The 23,053-nt window shown below is 48.4% G+C and overlaps 1 protein-coding gene across 2 annotated transcripts in view; it reads right to left on the bottom strand.

Moving 5' to 3' along the window:
* The window catches only part of DENND2B (DENN domain containing 2B), a 433,939-nt gene extending 412,150 nt beyond the window's left edge, over window positions 1-21,789 (bottom strand). The window contains exons 1-3 of one of the 2 annotated variants that reach the window (XM_073659026.1): window positions 21,525-21,789; window positions 18,464-18,590; window positions 14,386-14,599 (exon numbers count right to left, since the gene is read on the bottom strand). The gene's annotated coding sequence lies outside the window, so the exon portion shown is untranslated. Of the gene's footprint in view, window positions 1-1,902; window positions 2,046-14,385; window positions 14,600-18,463; window positions 18,591-21,524 lie in introns of those variants that run through there. The other variant, XM_073659025.1, reaches the window with a different exon arrangement.
* Between the last annotated feature and the right edge of the window lie 1,264 nt (window positions 21,790-23,053).

Raw genomic sequence — 23,053 nt, 5'->3', positions numbered from 1 at the left:
TGGGAACCTCTATGTCTGACCCCAATAATAATAGGGGGCTGCACCCAAATGGTTCCTCACTGCACAGGTTTAGAGTCTGGACCAGGGGTAGGAAACCTCAGGCCCTCAATGACCTTTTATCCGGCCCCCCCAAGCAGATTCCCGGGGTCCGCAGTGCCTGGGCCGGTAGCTGTATTTTGAGGCCGCCAGCCTTTAGCTTTCTTCTTGATCTGTGAGCACACGCAGTGTTCACTACTAAATGCTGCGGTCCTCGCAATGAAAGATTACGTCCTGACGCCAGTGCCAGCGTCAGGACATACCTTGTGGGTGGACTTAGCACGTTATTTGTACGGCCCCCTGAAGGATGGTATAAATATCCAAATCGCCCTTGGCAGTAAAAAAGTTCTCCACCCCTGGTCTAGACCATAAACACTCATCTCCTTATATCCAGCTACTTCCAAACCAAACTTGTCGTCATGTCTCTTCAAAGCTTGTTCTATCTTTTTGCTGCCCTCCTCTCAGCCCCTACCATCTCTCCTCTCAGCCCCTACCATCTCTCCTCTCAGCCCCTACCATCTCTCCTCTCAGCCCCTACCATCTCTCCTCTCAGCCCGTACCATCTCTCCTCTCAGCCAAGTCCTGTCCGTTCCTCCTCTCAGCCCGTCCTGGGTTATACATCACATTGCGATCCGTGCAATGAAGCAGATGACCCCATCTGATCATGAAAAATGGAGGGTCCGGAGCTCGTTCACCGTTCCATCGATTTTAGCGAAATCCCATTAGAGGAGAATATCCCTTTAAGTGCGCTGTGTCCTTATCTACCGAGATGACCTCACCAAATCCATATCCAGAAACTAAAAAATGACCATCGGCCAAACAAAACTGAATACGAACAGTTCGCTGTCTGCGGCCTCATGAGAAAAGTCTAGAAGGTCGTGTCTGGTTATCAGAGCTCTGTAGCATATTATAAGGATTCACAATCATCGTCTGGAAAGGGTTAACCTCCGATCAGACCCACGTAAAAATAATCCTGACCCTATCATTAGGATCGCAGTGACTGGGAGGACAAGAAGGCATTTACCGTGCAGAGCCGCCTGTAGACAATCACACCTGGATTTACCTCCGTATTGTCCCCTATAAGCTGTACATTTAGGAAGGATAGCCGAGTAATACTGCGTGTGATGCAAAGCAAAATTATATGAGCCCACAGACTCAGAGACCCTACAAGACCACGAGGTCTCATGTTCAATAATCAGTGACATATTACGCCAGGTTCACACAGCCTGTATTTCATGATCAGTGGACGAACCAGAACGCTGGAGCGACCGTGGCTCCCTGATCCGAAATAACAGCCTCATACATGTCTATGGGGCTATTAATTCAGCTGGTCCATGCACTGAGGTCTGTATAAGGACCCTCAAAACAAGCTCATCTAAACCCTAGTGAAGGTGAACATGAGCGGCCGGTCACATGCAGCTCTGTGCTCATTCACACCTGGACAGGTGCAGAGCTGCCGCCCATACAACCATATTAATGGCCTGCCATCTTCTCCACATTAGCACATAGGCCACTGGTGGTCCGTTTCCCGGTCTGTGGTGGGCATACACTGCATACAAGGACCATAGAACATGGCCTGCTCCCAATAGGATCACCTGCTGGACAAGTATCTAATCCTGCCATCTGTGATACTGCCTGCTGAGCCACTGTATCTAATCCTATCACGTGTAATATTGTCAGGTAAAAGCAGCTCTGATATATGTGACATATTCCTCCGCACTACATCTGTGCCCAGCTCTGCTACACCTGTGTGTGACAGGAGGAACTCTTTCCCCGGATTAGGTACCACCACACTTTGTATCCCTCTCATCTTTAGATGTCACTGAGATCTGCAGCATCACAAGAAATGAGGTAAAGTCCACGTACCGGAGCGGCAGCAGAACGGCGCGGCGGCGGCTGCAGAACGGCGCGGATCCTCCTTCCACCTCTGATCTCTGAGCCTGAAACTAATTTTTGTGGAAACTGGGAAAAAAAAAAAATTGCAAAGACAGGAAGTGGGGACGAGCCGTCACTGGGAGATGAATGTGAAATCCTAAACCCAAACCGCCAGGAAAGGAGCTGAAGGAGGGGGGGGGGAACGGGTCTGGGAGGATTGCAGCTCCGCAGCACTCCGAATGTGCCAAAAGTCAAGTGAACCCCACTGCAGCGCTCCCCACAATAAAGCAATCTACTGAGAGGCAGACGCTACCGCAAGTAACACACAAAGATGCAGAAGGGATCTGGGACGAGATTCACTAACTACAAAACTAAATAGGTTTTATGTGTTTCGACACTTACGAGTGAAGCTTGTGCCTTTCCGGTAATCGGGCTCCTCTCAGTACTGATGTGGCATTAATAGATTTATCTATACAAAAACATTCAACAAGCAGCAAACTTCAGCTACAAAGTGTAAAGCATTGTGATTGCTGCTCTTAATATACAGAAAACAATGCTGCCATGTCACCTTGTTCTAGGTCTACTTCCATGTGTACCCCTTATGTACTGAAGACACAGACATGTACCCCCCCCAGGGGTGCCGAGGACACCGTATAGACCTTCACATGTACCCCCCCCCCAGGGGTGCCGAGGACACAGTATAGACCTTCACATGTACCCCCCCCCAGGGGTGCTGAGGACACAGTACAGACCTTCACATGTACCACCCCCCCCAGGGGTGCCGAGGACACAGTACAGACCTTCACGTGTACCCCCCCCAGGGGTGCCGAGGACACAGTATAGACCTTCACGTGTACCCCCCCCAGGGGTGCCGAGGACACAGTATAGACCTTCACGTGTACCCCCCCCAGGGGTGCCGAGGACACAGTACAGACCTTCACGTGTACCCCCCCCAGGGGTGCCGAGGACACAGTATAGACCTTCACGTGTACCCCCCCAGGGGTGCCGAGGACACAGTACAGACCTTCACGTGTACCCCCCACAGGAGTGCCGAGGACACAGTATAGGCCTTCACGTGTACCCCCCCCAGGGGTGCCGAGGACACAGTATAGGCCTTTACGTGTAACCCCCCCCCCGCCAGGGGTACCGAGGACACAGAATAGACCTTCACGTGTACCCCCAGGGGTGCTGAGGACCCAGTATATACCTCCGAATGTACCTTCAGGGGTAATGAGCATATAGTATATACCTTCACGTGTACCCCCAGGGGTGCTGAGGATACAGTATATACCTCCATGTGTACCCCCAGGGGTGCTGAGGATACAGTATATACCTCCACGTGTATCCTCAGGGTGCTGGGGACCCAGTATATACCTCCACATGTACCCCCAGGGGTAATGAGCATATAGTATATACCTCCACGTGTACCCCCAGGGGTGCTGAGGACATCATATAGACCTCCATGTGTACCCCCAGGGGTGCTGAGGATACAGTATATACCTCCACGTGTGCCCCCCGGGGTAATGAGCATATAGTATATACCTTCACGTGTACCCCCAGGGGTGCTGAGGATACAGTATATACCTCCACGTGTATCCTCAGGGTGCTGGGGACCCAGTATATACCTCCACGTGTACCCCCAGGGGTAATGAGCATATAGTATATACCTTCACGTGTACCCCCAGGGGTGCTGAGGACATCATATAGACCTCCATGTGTACCCCCAGGGGTGCTGAGGATACAGTATATACCTCCAAGTGTACCCCCCGGAGTGCTGGGGATACAGTATATACCTCCACGTGTACCCCCCCCGGGGTGCTGGGGATAAAGTGTACCCCCAGGGGTGCTGAGGACACAGTATATACCTCCAAGTGTACCCCCCGGAGTGCTGAGGACACAGTATATACCTCCACGTGTACCCCCCGGAGTTCTGAAGATATAGTATATACCTCCACGTGTACCCCCAGGGGTGCTGAGGATACAGTATAGGCCTTCACGTGTACCCCCCCGGAGTGCTGAGGATACAGTATATACCTCCACGTGTACCCCCAGGGGTGCTGAGGATACAGTATATACCTCCACGTGTACCCCCAGGGGTGCTGAGGATACAGTATATACCTCCACGTGTACCCCCCGGGGTGCTGAGGATACAGTATATACCTCCACGTGTACCCTCAGGGGTGCTGAGGACCCAGTATATACCTCCGGATGTACCTTCAGGGGTGCTGAGGATACAGTATATACCTCCACGTGTACCCTCAGGGGTGCTGAGGACCCAGTATATACCTCCGGATGTACCTTCAGGGGTAATGAGCATATAGTATATACCTTCACGTGTACCCCCAGGGGTGCTGAGGATACAGTATATACCTCCATGTGTACCCCCAGGGGTGCTGGGGATACAGTATATACCTCCACGTGTACCCCCAGGGGTGCTGGGGATACAGTATATACCTCCACGTGTACCCCCAGGGGTGCTGGGGATACAGTATATACCTCCACGTGTACCCCCAGGGGTGCTGGGGATATAGTATATACCTCCACGTGTACCCCCCGGGGTGCTGAGGACCCAGTATATACCTCCACGTGTACCCCCAGGGGTGCTGAGGACCCAGTATATACCTCTGGATGTACCTTCAGGGATAATGAGCATATAGTATATACCTTCACGTGTACCCCCAGGGGTGCTGGGGATATCATATAGACCTCCATGTGTACCCCCAGGGGTGCTAAGGATACAGTATATACCTCCACGTGTACCCCCAGGGGTGCTGAGGATACAGTATATACCTCCACGTGTACCCCCTGGAGTGCTGAGGATGCAGTATATACCTCCACGTGTACCCCCCGGGGTGCTGGGGATATAGTATATACCTCCACGTGTACCCTCAGGGGTGCTGAGGACCCAGTATATACCTCCGGATGTACCTTCAAGGGTGCTGAGGATACAGTATATACCTCCACGTGTACCCTCAGGGGTGCTGAGGACCCAGTATATACCTCCGGATGTACCTTCAGGGGTAATGAGCATATAGTATATACCTTCACGTGTACCCCCAGGGGTGCTGAGGATATCATATAGACCTCCATGTGTACCCCCAGGGGTGCTAAGGATACAGTATATACCTCCACGTGTACCCCCTGGAGTGCTGAGGATACAGTATATACCTCCACGTGTACCCCCTGGAGTGCTGAGGATGCAGTATATACCTCCACGTGTACCTCCCGGGGTGCTGGGGATATAGTATATACCTCCACGTGTACCCCCAGGGGTGCTGGGGATACAGTATATACCTCCATGTGTACCCCCAGGGGTGCTGGGGATACAGTATATACCTCCACGTGTACCCCCAGGGGTGCTGGGGATACAGTATATACCTCCACGTGTACCCCCAGGGGTGCTGGGGATACAGTATATACCTCCACGTGTACCCCCAGGGGTGCTGGGGATATAGTATATACCTCCACGTGTACCCCCCGGGGTGCTGAGGACCCAGTATATACCTCCACGTGTACCCCCAGGGGTGCTGAGGACCCAGTATATACCTCTGGATGTACCTTCAGGGATAATGAGCATATAGTATATACCTTCACGTGTACCCCCAGGGGTGCTGGGGATACAGTATATACCTCCACGTGTACCCCCCGGGGTGCTGAGGATACAGTATATACCTCCACGTGTACCCCCCCGGAGTGCTGAGGATACAGTATATACCTCCACGTGTACCCCCCCGTGGTGCTGAGGATACAGTATATACCTCCACGTGTACCCCCCCGTGGTGCTGAGGATACAGTATATACCTCCACGTGTACCCCCCCGTGGTGCTGAGGATACAGTATATACCTCCACGTGTACCCCCCGGAGTGCTGAGGATACAGTATATACCTCCACGTGTACCCCCCGGAGTGCTGAGGATACAGTATATACCTCCACGTGTACCCCCCCCAGAGTGCTGAGGATACAGTATATACCTCCACGTGTACCCCCCCGGAGTGCTGAGGATACAGCATATACCTCCACGTGTACCCCCCCGGAGTGCTGAGGACACAGTATATACCTCCACGTGTACCCCCCCGGGGTGCTGGGGATACAGTATATACCTCCACGTGTACCCCCCGGGTACTGAGGACACAGTATATACCTCCACGTGTACCCCCCCGTGGTGCTGAGGATACAGTATATACCTCCACGTGTACCCCCCCGGAGTGCTGAGGATACAGTATATACCTCCACGTGTACCCCCCCGTGGTGCTGAGGATACAGTATATACCTCCACGTGTACCCCCCCGTGGTGCTGAGGATACAGTATATACCTCCACGTGTACCCCCCCGGAGTGCTGAGGACACAGTATATACCTACACGTGTACCCCCCGGGTACTGAGGACACAGTATATACCTACACGTGTACCCCCCATGGTGCTGAGGATACAGTATATACCTCCACGTGTACCGCCCCGGGGTGCTGGGGATACAGTATATACCTCCACGTGTACCCCCCGGGTACTGAGGACACAGTATATACCTACACGTGTACCCCCCGGGTACTGAGGATACAGTATATACCTCCACGTGTACCCCCCGGGGTGCTGAGGATACAGTATATACCTCCATGTGTACCGCCCCGGGGTGCTGGGGATACAGTATATACCTCCACGTGTACCCCCCGGGGTGCTGGGGATACAGTATATACCTCCACGTGTACCCCCCGGGTACTGAGGACACAGTATATACCTACACGTGTACCCCCCCGGGGTGCTGGGGATACAGTATATACCTACACGTGTACCCCCCGGGTACTGAGGATACAGTATATACCTACACGTGTACCCCCCATGGTGCTGAGGATACAGTATATACCTCCACGTGTACCGCCCCGGGGTGCTGGGGATACAGTATATACCTCCACGTGTACCCCCCGGGTACTGAGGACACAGTATATACCTACACGTGTACCCCCCGGGTACTGAGGATACAGTATATACCTCCACGTGTACCCCCCGGGGTGCTGAGGATACAGTATATACCTCCATGTGTACCGCCCCGGGGTGCTGGGGATACAGTATATACCTCCACGTGTACCCCCCGGGGTGCTGGGGATACAGTATATACCTCCACGTGTACCCCCCGGGTACTGAGGACACAGTATATACCTACACGTGTACCCCCCCGTGGTGCTGAGGATACAGTATATACTTCCACGTGTACCCCCCCGGAGTGCTGAGGATACAGTATATACTTCCACGTGTACCCCCCGGGTACTGAGGACACAGTATAGATTCCACTTTGCATAAGTGTTAAATGAGGGAGCGCAGGGGGTGAAGTTGTTTAGTTGCAGATTTGACTTACTGTTTTATCTCAGGACGTACTGGAGCAGGACACGGAGCTCGCAGCTGGTTTTAATCTCTAAAATCACGGAATATTTTGGAATGTGACAAAGAAAATGCTGCATTTCTGCAATGATAGTGATATGATGGAAAGGGGTCTTTTCCTGCCAAAATACTTTGATGCAGGGCATAAAAACCTCAACTTCCCGATACTGAAGCGTGGATCGTGCTTTGCGATATAAATCACCTCCTACCAATATTCACTAACAGGCCGTTAATCTGAAATATACGGATATCTGACATTGCAAAAAAAAGAGGTCAGAGCCAGGGAGGTGCTGACCAAGCTACGCCACCGGCATAGGTGAACAAGGGCGGGCGCAACGAGACATCTTCCAGTGGGAAACAGTGGTTAGTCAAGGGTTAAATGAAGGGAGAGGAACGGTTTTGGGAGGAGGAGGGATGGGCCAAAGATGGAGCCCATTTGTCTTCTCTTTCTACCTTGCGCCATTAGGGTGGTTTAGTCTTCATCTTCAGGTTTTCGCTGGGCTGGTGTCCAGGTGAGAAGCACTGATAGGTCCCCGGAGACCAGAATACATTGTAACAAACACTCAGCTGTGAGAAGCATTAGGTTAGGACAGGTTTTTAACATGGGAATGTAAACAAATCTATTTTCATTAACTGACAGCAAGATGAGATCTTGGAAAGGATGAGAAGTTAATATACAAAAGAATAACGCGGAATAATATTTGACATCTTCTCTTACAATGATGCCGCTTTGTTCTTGCAAAAACAGAAAAGAAAGCTGCAAAAAATCAAAACGCTCAGAATAAAAATGTAAGTATCCGTGCCATAACATGACGCTGATCCCTTATATGGATCCCTTCTTTTCCTTATACGGAGCGGAGAACATTTTATGAATTCCTATAAAATGAAAGTTATCATTTGCCAATCGATAAAACAGCTGCGGCTCCAGGGGAAATGTTCAGGCTCCAGATTAGGAAAATCCTTTATACTGTAAAGCAAAATGGGATCCGACAGTAAAGAGGGGCGACCGGCGGAGCTCCGACAGTAAAGAGGGGCGACCGGCGGAGCTCCGACAGTAAAGAGGGGCGACCGGCGGAGCTCCGACAGTAAAGAGGGGCGACCAGCGGAGCTCCGACAGTAAAGAGGGGCGACCGGCGGAGCTCCGACAGTAAAGAGGGGCGACCGGCGGAGCTCCGACAGTAAAGAGGGGCGACCGGCGGAGCTCCGACAGTAAAGAGGGGCGACCGGCGGAGCTCCGACAGTAAAGAGGGGCGAACAGAGGGGCGACCAGCTGCGCTCCGACAGTAAAGAGGGGCGACCAGCTGCGCTCCGACAGTAAAGAGGGGCGACCAGCTGCGCTCCGACAGTAAAGAGGGGCGACCAGCTGCGCTCCGACAGTAAAGAGGGGCGACCAGCTGCGCTCCGACAGTAAAGAGGGGCGACCAGCTGCGCTCCGACAGTAAAGAGGGGCGACCAGTGGAGCTCCGAAAGTAAAGAGGGGCGACCAGAGGAGCTCCGAAAGTAAAGAGGGGCGACCAACGGAGCTCCGAAAGTAAAGAGGGGCGACCAGGGGAGCTCCGACAGTAAAGAGGGGCGACCAGCGGAGCTCCGACAGTAAAGAGGGGCGACCAGCGGAGCTCCGACAGTAAAGAGGGGCGACCAGCGGAGCTCCGACAGTAAAGAGGGGCGAACAGAGGAGCTCCGACAGTAAAGAGGGGCGAACAGAGGAGCTCCGACAGTAAAGAGGGGCGAACAGAGGAGCTCCGACAGTAAAGAGGGGCGAACGGAGGAGCTCCGACAGTAAAAAGAGGGGAGACCGGCGGCGCTCCGACAGTAAAGAGGGGCGACCGGCGGAGCTCCGACAGTAAAGAGGGGCGACCGGCGGAGCTCCGACAGTAAAGAGGGGCGACCGGCGGAGCTCCGACAGTAAAGAGGGGCGACCGGCGGAGCTCCGACAGTAAAGAGGGGCGACCGGCGGAGCTCCGACAGTAAAGAGGGACGACCGGCGGAGCTCCGACAGTAAAGAGGGGCGAACAGAGGAGCTCCGACAGTAAAGAGGGGCGAACAGAGGGGCGACCAGCTGCGCTCCGACAGTAAAGAGGGGCGACCAGCGGAGCTCCGACAGTAAAGAGGGGCGACCAGCGGAGCTCCGACAGTAAAGAGGGGCGAACAGAGGAGCTCCGACAGTAAAGAGGGGCGAACAGAGGAGCTCCGACAGTAAAGAGGGGCGAACAGAGGAGCTCCGACAGTAAAAAGAGGGGAGACCAGCGGCGCTCCGACAGTAAAGAGGGGAGACCAGCGGCGCTCCGACAGTAAAGAGGGGAGACCAGCGGCGCTCCGACAGTAAAGAGGGGAGACCAGCGGAGCTCCGACAGTAAAGAGGGGCAAACAGAGGAGCTCCCACCGTAAAGAGGGGCAAACAGAGGAGCTCCCACCGTAAAGAGGGGCAAACAGAGGAGCTCCCACCGTAAAGAGGGGCAAACAGAGGAGCTCCCACCGTAAAGAGGGGCAAACAGAGGAGCTCCCACCGTAAAGAGGGGCAAACAGAGGAGCTCCCACCGTAAAGAGGGGCAAACAGAGGAGCTCCCACCGTAAAGAGGGGCAAACAGAGGAGCTCCCACCGTAAAGAGGGGCAAACAGAAGAGCTCCCACCGTAAAGAGGGGCAAACAGAGGAGCTCCCACCGTAAAGAGGGGCAAACAGAGGAGCTCCCACCGTAAAGAGGGGCAAACAGAGGAGCTCCCACCGTAAAGAGGGGCAAACAGAGGAGCTCCCACCGTAAAGAGGGGCAAACAGAGGAGCTCCCACCGTAAAGAGGGGCAAACAGAGGAGCTCCCACCGTAAAGAGGGGCAAACAGAGGAGCTCCCACCGTAAAGAGGGGCAAACAGAGGAGCTCCCACCGTAAAGAGGGGCAAACAGAGGAGCTCCCACCGTAAAGAGGGGCAAACAGAGGAGCTCCCACCGTAAAGAGGGGCAAACAGAGGAGCTCCCACCGTAAAGAGGGGCAAACAGAGGAGCTCCCACCGTAAAGAGGGGCAAACAGAGGAGCTCCCACCGTAAAGAGGGGCAAACAGAGGAGCTCCCACTGTAAAGAGGGGCAAACAGAGGAGCTCCCACTGTAAAGAGGGGCAAACAGAGGAGCTCCCACTGTAAAGAGGGGCAAACAGAGGAGCTCCCACTGTAAAGAGGGGCAAACAGAGGAGCTCCCACTGTAAAGAGGGGCAAACAGAGGAGCTCCCACCGTAAAGAGGGGCAAACAGAGGAGCTCCCACCGTAAAGAGGGGCAAACAGAGGAGCTCCCACCGTAAAGAGGGGCAAACAGAGGAGCTCCCACCGTAAAGAGGGGCAAACAGAGGAGCTCCCACCGTAAAGAGGGGCAAACAGAGGAGCTCCCACTGTAAAGAGGGGCAAACAGAGGAGCTCCCACTGTAAAGAGGGGCAAACAGAGGAGCTCCCACCGTAAAGAGGGGCGCCTTTTGGGGTTCCGATAGTAAAGAAGGGTGACCAGCGTAGATCCGACAGTAAAGAGGGGCAACGAAGTAGGAGAAGCAGATCCAGCTCACCGGACATCAAGGCAAGTAAAAACTTGAAATTTATTTAGTCCAATGTTAAAATCAGGAAAATCTTGTGCAAATGCATCTGTTCATGCTGTCCATAATCCATGTGTAGGAAATGGGGAGGGGGGGGGGGGGGGTGACATGGGATAAGGTGCCGATTTACCAGTCGCGTTTCGAACAACACATGTTCTTAAACTTGGTATAAATACATTTACTAATACTAAGTTTAAGAACATGTGTTGTTCAAAAAGCAACTGGTAAAACGGCACCTTATCCCATTCCTTCCACCCCACCCTCCCCATTTCCTACACATGGATTATGGACAACATGTACAGATGCATTTGCACAAGATTTTCCTAATTTTAACATTGGACTAAGGCTGTGTGCCCACTATGCATTTTTAAGCATTTGCGCAGCGGCAATTCCGCTGCAAAAATGCTTAAAACACGCTCGGTAGAAGGTCTGCCACATTCCCCAATGATAATCCCCATGTGCTGTGTACATGCTGCGGAAATTTCTGCTGCGGATTATCATTGCGGAAAAATCCGCAGCACTAACAATTATTTTGCGGAAGTGCTGCGTTTTCGCCGCCATTGACTTGCATTGGATCGCATGGCATCCGCATCACTGGATCTGTAGATGCGGATTCCATGAGTTTCAATGTGCAGATGGCACCCGGGTCTGGAGGACAGGAGACTCTCCTCCGGACCCGGGTACCATAGTACCAATAAGGCTAAGTGCCCACGATGCAGAAATGCTGCATATTTTTTACGCTTCTCCCTGGCAGGAAAAACACATGCGGATTTTACATGCGTTTTTCCCGCCAGGTAGAAGCTTTTGTCTAGCGTTCTTCACTTGCATTTCCGCATGCGGGTTATCAAGCGATTTTAGCATCACTTGGAAAGTGCTTGACAACTTGGTCACACTATATAAATCCATGCAACCGGCAGCCGGCATATATAGTGTGACCAAGTAATAGTTAAAAAAAAAAAAAAAAAGAAGAATGGTAAAAAATAAAAAATAAAGATTATACTTAGTCTGTAGGAGAGTCTCCTCTTCTCCAAACCCGGGTACCATCCGCACATAGAATCGCATAATATCCGTATGTGCACATGTGCCGACACGGATAATATGCGTTTCAATGCAAGTCAATGGCGGCAATTACGCTGCGTGTCCGCAAAATTAATGGACATGTTGGGTATTTTTCCGCAATGATAATCCGCAGCGGAAATTTCCGCAGCATGTGCACAGAACATCCGGATTATCATTGGGGACCATGGGGCTCGTATTACCAAGCGTTTTCGCTGTGGAAATTCTGCGGAAAAACGCTTGAAAAATGCATAGTGGGCACACAGCCTAAAAGAATAAAATAAGAAAGAAATATTATAATTACCTTCTGATGGCCCCCGGTGTCCTTGTCTCGGCTTGCCGGCAGTTCGCGGTAGACTAAAAGGACCTGCGGTGACGTCATTTAGTCATGTGACGGGTCATGTGACTGCTGACGTCAGCAGGTCCTTTAATCTACTGCGAGCTGCCAGCAAGCCGAGACAAGGACACTGGGGGCCATCAGAAGGTAAGTATATTTATTTTTTACCATTCTTTCGGTCACACTATATATGCCGGTTGCATGGATTTATATAGTGTGACCAAGTTGTCAAGCACTTTCCAAGTGATGCTAAAAATCGCTTGGAAAGCGCTTGATAACCCGCATGCGGAAATGCAAGGGAAGAACGCTTCACTTCCGCATGTCCCTGGCAGGAAAAACGCATGTACAATCCGCATGCACAATCCGCATGTACAATCCGAATGCGTTTTTTCTGCCAGGGAGATGCAGAAACGCTCAGGAAAAAATCCAGAGCATTTCCGCATCGTGGGCACATAGCTGGAGATCCAACAGTAAAGAAAGGCGCCCATCGGGCATCCGACAGTAAAGAGGGGCGCCCATCGGGCATCCGACAGTAAAGAGGGGCGCCCATCGGGCATCCGACAGTAAAGAGGGGCGCCCATCGGGCATCCGACAGTAAAGAGGGGTGCCCATCGGGCATCCGACAGTAAAGAGGGGCGCCCATCGGGCATCTGACAGTAAAGAGGGGAGCACAGTAGAGGTACAACAGTATAGAGGGGCGTACGATGGGCATCAGAAAGTAAAGAGGGGTGCAAAATGGAGAGCTGACAGTAAAGGGCTGGAATGACATAGACCAGTCAGTAAAGAGGGATGCATAACAGAGATCAGACATTAACGAGGTCTACGTGGAGAGAATTGCCGGGGGAAGATGTAAAAACAACAGCTCCAGGATGGAGCATGGAGAAGGATAGTGTAACCGCACAGCAGGAAACGCTTCCGAGCTCCAAGATAAATACAATCTACATTCCTTATTATCTGCCTGTATGGGATGTGTCCTCCTGGTGACATCTCTCGTAGGGTCCACAGCGACTCCTGGTCACCGGTATTACTCCGCATGCACATGGCACATGCCAGCTTTCATTTCAATGTAGAAGGAACCTGTCTGCTTCAGAGATGTGCGACCTGCCAGAGACCTGCATTATCATAAACATGTCACCTTCACACATTGCAAAGATTTGAAATCCGTATCGCAGAACGATTTTTTTTTGCAAAAGATATTATTAGAAACAAAAAGATTTCGATTTTGGTAAAATTACATCCACTTTGGTGCAACTCTAAAACCATGGTCTCCAGGAGTGAAAATCCAACGTGGATTCCAAGAGAAATCCACATGACAAACCCATGTGTTTGTTCAAACCAGTTTTCAGATCTGCTGCGTTTTGAATGTGCTTTTTCCACATGCTTTTTTTTTTGGGGGGGGGGAGGATGATGGGGGTTATGTTTATACTAAGATTTTTGGAGTGTGGAAAAAACTGACGCAGCTTTCAAGAGAAATGCTTGAGGTTTTTCAATGAGTTCTGACGCGGTTTTTTAACGTTTTCTTTCTTCACCATCACTTTTTTTTTTGCAGCCTTTTCACTTCAGTAGTGAAGTTGAGTTGGTGCAGATCTCACAAGGAATCCGCATCAAAGTGATATGTGACTCTTATCCTGTGGCGCAATTCTAAAAAAAAAAAAAAAAAAAAAAAAGCATTAATAGCCTAAGAAGCTGCAGTTTTTTTTTTTCCTGCAAATCCAGAGTGAATAACCGCAGCGTGTGAACACACATTACTAACGAAGCTTCTGTTATCTCCATCCGTTCCCGCCAGTCAGCAGTTACAGCTTATTCTGGACACAGGAGAATGATTCTGGTGGTCATCAGTGTTGTGTTTGAAGGGGGTCTCTACTTAGTTATCGAGATTATCAGCCAGCCCCCTTCACACACAGCCCTGATGTGGCGCCGACACAAAAAACGCTCTCCTGTATCGCGCCCAAAGCTGCTGAGGATTAGGGCAGCTGCCATAATATAAGGATATTATTTGTATAAACTTAAATGGCATTATATTAAGTGTTTTCTTTTCTCAGCTGGACAACAGCTTTACTTAAACAATGACCGTGTCATATTAGTACAATCCTCAATCCTCTATCCATATAGAAAAAAAACAAAAAAAAAAAAAAACTTACCTTTCTCCTGCACCGACATCTGCAAAATCATTCCAAACGTCCGGGAGAAGAATCATTCGCTTTCCTCCTCCAGCGTCACAATCATGAAAATCTCCTCTTGTGTCTGTAGGAAACGAGCGCAAGACGCAGAAAGAAATATTTCTTCACTCATCTGAAAGTCGGTGACGTGTTTTACATTCCCTTTTTCCTGGTTTCCATGTGGCGGATTTGTGGCCTAAAAGCAAGAAAAAAAAAAAATGGAAAATGAAGAAAGTTTTGAAAGGTTTATGGATGAGCAAGGAACTGATTATAACACACTGAATTAGATGGAAGGCTGTCCCATGAGCAAGGAACTGATTATAACACACTGAATTAGATGGAACGCTGTCCCATGAGCAAGGAACTGATTATAACACACTGAATTAGATGGAACGCTGTCCCATGAGCAAGGAACTGATTATAACACACTGAATTAGATGGAAGGCTGTCCCATGAGCAAGGAACTGATTATAACACACTGAATTAGATGGAAGGCTGTCCCATGAGCAAGGAACTGATTATAACACGCTGAATTAGATGGAAGGCTGTCCCATGAGCAAGGAACTGATTATAACACGCTGAATTAGATGGAAGGCTGTCCCATGAGCAAGGAACTGATTATAACACGCTGAATTAGATGGAAGGCTGTCCCATGAGCAAGGAACTGATTATAACACGCTGAATTAGATGGAAGGCTGTCCCATGAGCAAGGAACTGATTATAACACACTGAATTAGATGGAAGGCTGTCCCATGAGCAAGGAACTGATTATAACACACTGAATTAGATGGAAGGCTGTCCCATGAGCAAGGAACTGATTATAACACACTGAATTAGATGGAAGGCTGTCCCATGAGCAAGGAACTGATTATAACACACTGAATTAGATGGAAGGCTGTCCCATGAGCAAGGAACTGATTATAACACACTGAATTAGATGGAACGCTGTCCCATGAGCAAGGAACTGATTATAACACACTGAATTAGATGGAAGGCTGTCCCATGAGCAAGGAACTGATAACACGCTGAATTAGATGGAAGGCTGTCCCATGAGCAAGGAACTGATTATAACACGCTGAATTAGATGGAAGGCTGTCCCATGAGCAAGGAACTGATTATAACACGCTGAATTAGATGGAAGGCTGTCCCATGAGCAAGGAACTGATTATAACACACTGAATTAGATGGAAGGCTGTCCCATGAGCAAGGAACTGATTATAACACACTGAATTAGATGGAACGCTGTCCCATGAGCAAGGAACTGATTATAACACACTGAATTAGATGGAAGGCTGTCCCATGAGCAAGGAACTGATTATAACACACTGAATTAGATGGAAGGCTGTCCCATGAGCAAGGAACTGATTATAACACGCTGAATTAGATGGAAGGCTGTCCCATGAGCAAGGAACTGATTATAACACGCTGAATTAGATGGAAGGCTGTCCCATGAGCAAGGAACTGATTATAACACGCTGAATTAGATGGAAGGCTGTCCCATGAGCAAGGAACTGATTATAACACGCTGAATTAGATGGAAGGCTGTCCCATGAGCAAGGAACTGATTATAACACACTGAATTAGATGGAAGGCTGTCCCATGAGCAAGGAACTGATTATAACACACTGAATTAGATGGAAGGCTGTCCCATGAGCAAGGAACTGATTATAACACACTGAATTAGATGGAAGGCTGTCCCATGAGCAAGGAACTGATTATAACACACTGAATTAGATGGAAGGCTGTCCCATGACCAAGGAACTGATTATAACACACTGAATTAGATGGAACGCTGTCCCATGAGCAAGGAACTGATTATAACACACTGAATTAGATGGAAGGCTGTCCCATGAGCAAGGAACTGATTATAACACGCTGAATTAGATGGAAGGCTGTCCCATGAGCAAGGAACTGATTATAACACGCTGAATTAGATGGAAGGCTGTCCCATGAGCAAGGAACTGATTATAACACGCTGAATTAGATGGAAGGCTGTCCCATGAGCAAGGAACTGATTATAACACGCTGAATTAGATGGAAGGCTGTCCCATGAGCAAGGAACTGATTATAACACACTGAATTAGATGGAAGGCTGTCCCATGAGCAAGGAACTGATTATAACACACTGAATTAGATGGAAGGCTGTCCCATGAGCAAGGAACTGATTATAACACACTGAATTAGATGGAAGGCTGTCCCATGAGCAAGGAACTGATTATAACACACTGAATTAGATGGAAGGCTGTCCCATGAGCAAGGAACTGATTATAACACACTGAATTAGATGGAAGGCTGTCCCATGAGCAAGGAACTGATTATAACACGCTGAATTAGATGGAAGGCTGTCCCATGAGCAAGGAACTGATTATAACACACTGAATTAGATGGAAGGCTGTCCCATGAGCAAGGAACTGATTATAACACACTGAATTAGATGGAAGGCTGTCCCATGAGCAAGGAACTGATTATAACACACTGAATTAGATGGAACGCTGTCCCATGAGCAAGGAACTGATTATAACACACTGAATTAGATGGAAGGCTGTCCCATGAGCAAGGAACTGATTATAACACACTGAATTAGATGGAAGGCTGTCCCATGAGCAAGGAACTGATTATAACACGCTGAATTAGATGGAAGGCTGTCCCATGAGCAAGGAACTGATTATAACACACTGAATTAGATGGAAGGCTGTCCCATGAGCAAGGAACTGATTATAACACACTGAATTAGATGGAACGCTGTCCCATGAGCAAGGAACTGATTATAACACACTGAATTAGATGGAAGGCTGTCCCATGAGCAAGGAACTGATTATAACACGCTGAATTAGATGGAAGGCTGTCCCATGAGCAAGGAACTGATTATAACACACTGAATTAGATGGAAGGCTGTCCCATGAGCAAGGAACTGATTATAACACACTGAATTAGATGGAAGGCTGTCCCATGAGCAAGGAACTGATTATAACACACTGAATTAGATGGAAGGCTGTCCCATGAGCAAGGAACTGATTATAACACGCTGAATTAGATGGAACGCTGTCCCATGAACAAGGAACTGATTATAACACACTGAATTAGATGTAACGCTGTCCCATGAGCAAGGAACTGATTATAACACGCTGAATTAGATGGAAGGCTGTCCCATGAGCAAGGAACTGATAACACACTGAATTAGATGGAAGGCTGTCCCATGAGCAAGGAACTGATTATAACACACTGAATTAGATGGAACGCTGTCCCATGAGCAAGGAACTGATTATAACACACTGAATTAGATGGAATGCTGTCCCATGAGCAAGGAACTGATTATAACACACTGAATTAGATGGAACGCTGTCCCATGAGCAAGGAACTGATTATAACACGCTGAATTAGATGGAACGCTGTCCCATGAGAAAGGAACTGATTATAACACGCTGAATTAGATGGAAGGCTGTCCCATGAGCAAGGAACTGATTATAACACGCTGAATTAGATGGAAGGCTGTCCCATGAGCAAGGAACTGATTATAACACGCTGAATTAGATGGAAGGCTGTCCCATGAGCAAGGAACTGATTATAACACACTGAATTAGATGGAACGCTGTCCCATGAGCAAGGAACTGATTATAACACACTGAATTAGATGGAAGGCTGTCCCATGAGCAAGGAACTGATTATAACACACTGAATTAGATGGAAGGCTGTCCCATGAGCAAGGAACTGATTATAACACACTGAATTAGATGGAAGGCTGTCCCATGAGCAAGGAACTAATTATAACACACTGAATTAGATGGAAGGCTGTCCCATGAGCAAGGAACTGATTATAACACACTGAATTAGATGGAAGGCTGTCCCATGAGCAAGGAACTGATTATAACACGCTGAATTAGATGGAAGGCTGTCCCACCTCCCAACAGTTACAGAGCATCAACTCTACAATGTTATATGAGTGAATTGATGCGATACTTGAGTATTTGGGGGCTGCGGATTGACGTTGTAAAGCTGCGGCATCAATGGCGATATATAAGCGAGCAATATAAATATAAAGGATTTCTATGCAATCTCTCACCACTTGCAAGATCTCTGCTTGTTGTCTCATTTGCATCATGTCCAGTTACTCAGTTTATTCCCACAAACACTGTTAATCTGTGTACAAGTCAACTAAAAAGCTTTGATTCACGGAGGTAAGCAAAGACCTGGAAATGGTGAGGAATGGAAAGAAAAAGTCTATTAGAAAAATACAGGATTTTTTTTTAATACACAATAACCCTAACCTTCATTACATTACACCAGAACACTTCTTAAATAATTAAAGAGTAACTTCCGTTAGAAGCAGGCGGTTGGCTCAAAGAGGTATTACATTTTCAGAAAACGCCTTTCTCCAGGAGCAATTGGTTTAAAAAAAAAGCAAACTGCGATTTATTCACCCTCCCCGGGTCCACTGCCGAGTCCCCACTGCTGCTGCCTTATTGTCCACAGCGCTGACATCATGTCGACATTGCTGCAGCCAATCACTGAGCTCAGTGGCTCCGCCAAAGCTGATGGCACAAGACACACAGAGCCACTGAGCTCAGTGATAGGTCTACAGCGCTGCAGACAATCACTGAGCTCAGTGGCTCCGCCAAAGCTGATGGCACAAGACACACAGAGCCACTGAGCTCAGTGATAGGTCTACAGCGCTGCAGACAATCACTGAGCTCAGTGGCTCCGCCAAAGCTGATGGCACAAGACACACAGAGCCACTGAGCTCAGTGATAGGTCTACAGCGCTGCAGACAATCACTGAGCTCAGTGGCTCCGCCAAAGCTGATGGCACAAGACGCACAGAGCCACTGAGCTCAGTGATAGGTCTACAGCGCTGCAGACAATGACTGACAACGGGAGCAGCGACGAGAATCAGTGCCAGACCCCTTTACATGAGTAGTCGCCGGAAAAGCATACAGCCGGTCCGGCGGTTTCACGGCAGGGAAAACGTAGTACTACATGGCAGTCATTCAGATGAATGGCAATCTACATAATACTCAGTGGTTAGCAATGTTGCTTTGCAGCGCTGGGGTCCTGGGTTCAAATCCCACCAAGGACAACATCTGCCAGGAGTCTGAATGTTCTCCTCATATTTTGTGGGTTTCCTCCCATACTCCAAAGACTGAAAGGGGATGTAGATTGTGGGCCCCGATGGGGACAGTGATGATAATGTCTGTAAAGCGCTGCGGTATATGAAGTAGCTATATAAGCAACGCATAATAAATAATACACAGACGGCTCGAATGGAAGCCACTAATACTGGGTTACAGAGGGGTCTTGCGAGGCCAACGTCCCTTTACAATGTTCATACACTGCTGATCAACATTATCGGCTCCCCTTCATTTTTTTTCATAGACTGCACAATATCTTCAGAAATAAATGGAAATGTACCAAAGTTATATCCTCAGGATTTTTTAATTAGTGGTCCAAAGTAATATAACAATAAAACATTTGTTTCCAACTTCCATGTTGCAATTTCAATGAAGAAACAGAATAACCAGCATATGCAGCAATAAAGGCCCCCCTAATTAATCCTTGGTGGCCCCCCTAATTAATCCTTGGTGGCCCCCCTAATTAATCCTTGGTGGCCCCCCTAATTAATCCTTGGTGGCCCCCCTAATTAATCCTTGGTGGCCTCCCTAATACATACTTGGTGGCCCCCCTAATTAATACTTGGTGGCCTCCCTAATACATACTTGGTGGCCCCCCTAATTAATACTTGGTGGCCCCCCTAATTAATACTTGGTGGCCCCCCTAATTAATACTTGGTGGCCCCCCTAATTAATACTTGGTGGCCCCCCCTTTGGCATTGCTGACAGCCTCCACACGTTTCTTGCAGCCATCTATAAGCTTCTTGCTCTTCTCTGCAATTTTCTCCCATCATCCTTTGCAGTTTGTTCGAGCTCTTGAATGTTTGCAGGTTCTTTTTCCCAATGGCAGATTTCAGCTCGCCCCAAAGATTTTCAATGGGATTGAGGTCAGGATTCATTGCTGACCATTTTAAAACAGTCCATTTTTTATTCTTCAACCATTCCTGTGTACTTTTGGATGTGTGCTTTGGGTCATTGTCTTGCTGGAGGACCCATGATCTTAAACTCAAACCAAGTTTTCTTACACTGGGTCGGACATTTCGCTCTAAAATCTCTTGATCATTCTCTGATTTCATGATTCCTGTGATACGGTCAAGGCCTCTGGTATCAGACACAGCAAAGCAACACCACAGCATTATGGATCCTCCACCATGCTTAACTGTTGGTAAGGTGTTCTTTTCCTCATAAGCTTCATTGCGCCACCTGTAAGTAAACTATTGCTTTGCATTGCCAAAAAGGTCTATTTTTGTTTCATCTGTCCCCAGAACATTTTCCCAAAAGGATTGTGGTTTATCAAGGTACTCTTTGGCAAAGATCAGCTGTTCCTTTTTTATGCATTTTCTTCAACAATGGAAAGCTCTGCTTGGTTTAGTCTGGGGCATATAGTACTTGTCGAAACCATGACCACAGACTGTTCCAGGTTGGCCTTCAGGTCTTTGGATGTTTGACGTGGTGTTTTTTTCCACCATTTGCACCAACCTTTGAAGACATCTCTTGTCAATTTTCCTATTTTCCCCATGTCCAGGGAGTTGTTGACGGTTCCATGCTTGTCAAACTGGTTAATAACATTGTTCACTGTTGAAACTGGGATACCATGACCTTTGGAGATGGACTTATACACTCGGGAAGTCTTGTATTTGCTAATAATAGCAGTTCTGATGTCCTCAGACAGCTCTTTTGTCTTCACCATTGTGACAAAGGAACAGGGCCTACCATGTGGCTTTTTAAAACACTGAACTCATCATTCATTGGCAAATTCATGTCACATGGGCGCCGACAGTCAATCACAGGACAATCTCTTTTGTGATTTACCACAGGCGAATCAAAATGTTTCCATACTAAACTAATGTAAAGGGTGCCAATACAAGTGACAGCAGCTTTAGTTTTTTTTATTTTTACTCCCTTTTTTTTTTTTGTTTTAAATTATTCCTTATCATTTGCTCTTTTATATTGAACACGAGTCTCTATACAAAAAACTGTTTCACTTTTTTCAGGAGATTCCACATTATGTACTTACACTTCATGGGTGCCAATAACGATGATCAGGACAGCGTTGTGGATACTATATATACATGGGGCGATCTTCTCTGCTGATTGGCTTTAGGGCCCAGATAGCAGCGGATGCCATGTCCAATGTATAGACCACATGATTCTCCTAAACTGTCCTCTTCTATTCCAGAATCATGGCTATAATGGGCACGACACATTGTCCTTCATGTGTGTAAGAAGGACAAGGGACTTGTTCTCACTGCAGTCAGAGCCTAAGGCTCAGAGAAAAGTATAGGCTGCATTCAGGGCGAATCCTCCTGTAAGAAGAATAGAAAAACTATAATCAAACCTGACGGAGTCCCATGATGAGTCAGCAGTGTCTGTCCGGCACCATAGGTATCGGATCGAGCAGAACATTGTGGATTCAGATATAAGCTATATCCACAATGTGCTGACAATACAGCCTTAGTCCGGATGGGTCTTTTGTCTCTGAATGTCTTTATTCACTGACACCAAGCTCTTGAAAATAAAATATATAGAGTATAATAGAAAGTTTCAGAACCTTTCATTACACAATGACGGCTGTATATTATATTAATTGGCCCCTGATACAACCTGTATTTTGAAGTTCACCAGGTCATGAGTTGTTAATGGACCGAACACAAGATATTGCTGCGCCTGATTAGATGCTGTAATATCAATGATAACCGATTTATAACCAAAAGCGATTACAAGATTCAGAGATGATGGTCACATGCTGATCAGCGTCACCGATCGGCTTCAGTTGTTATTTTGCCGCTTCTCCATGCTGTGAGGCTTTTATACCCATCTGATCTGTGTTTCTCAATGGTAAACATTGCCTTGTCCATCTTACAAAGAAAACAGGGATCTCAGCGGTCGCTCTCCCACAGCCCGAGTGTCACTGACCCAAAGTGCAGCACAACAACCCCTCTCCGGAACATTCCAGAATGATGGGGGTTGTACCTCTCCGTTACAAAGTATCAATCAACTATTTATGAAAATATTTTAATGGGACGTCAGATACAAAAAGCCACATGAGTAGTCATCGTCCACTTGGTAAAGGCTTTGAAGTTGTACTGCCCACCGGGGGGCAGCGTTCTGATCCCAGGGTGAAGAGCTTCCATCCTGACCGGTCACAGGGGACAATCACTCCAACCCTGGATAGGAGCCGGCTGGGGGTGATCGCGGGATAGTGATGGATCTGACATGAAGTGTTCACTTCCGTCCAGATGGAATATTAATGTGATAAGTTGTCCAGTAGGGCGTTAACTAGTTATAGGCCGGCCTCACAAACAGCGTTTATCTGAAAAAGATAACTGTGGAGTTTAAGTTAAAAAAATGATCAGAAATACAGACGCTGTCAGGGAAATGCTGGGAGTTGTAGTTTGACAACAGTTGGGAGTACTTGCTTCAGGATTTGCAAAAAAAGCTGCAATGTGAACGAGTCTCACGGTGGCCGCAGTGCGTATAGTCACTCACCGCCACTTTAACCCTTTGGCGACCACAATACAGGTATATACATTTACATCATATGGT

Source organism: Phyllobates terribilis, unplaced genomic scaffold, assembly GCF_046119375.1.
Source record: "Phyllobates terribilis strain yellow unplaced genomic scaffold, ASM4611937v1 Scaffold_13__5_contigs__length_258822181, whole genome shotgun sequence".
NCBI classification, from domain to species: Eukaryota; Metazoa; Chordata; class Amphibia; order Anura; family Dendrobatidae; genus Phyllobates; species Phyllobates terribilis.
This window is presented reverse-complemented; position numbering and strand designations above follow the sequence as displayed.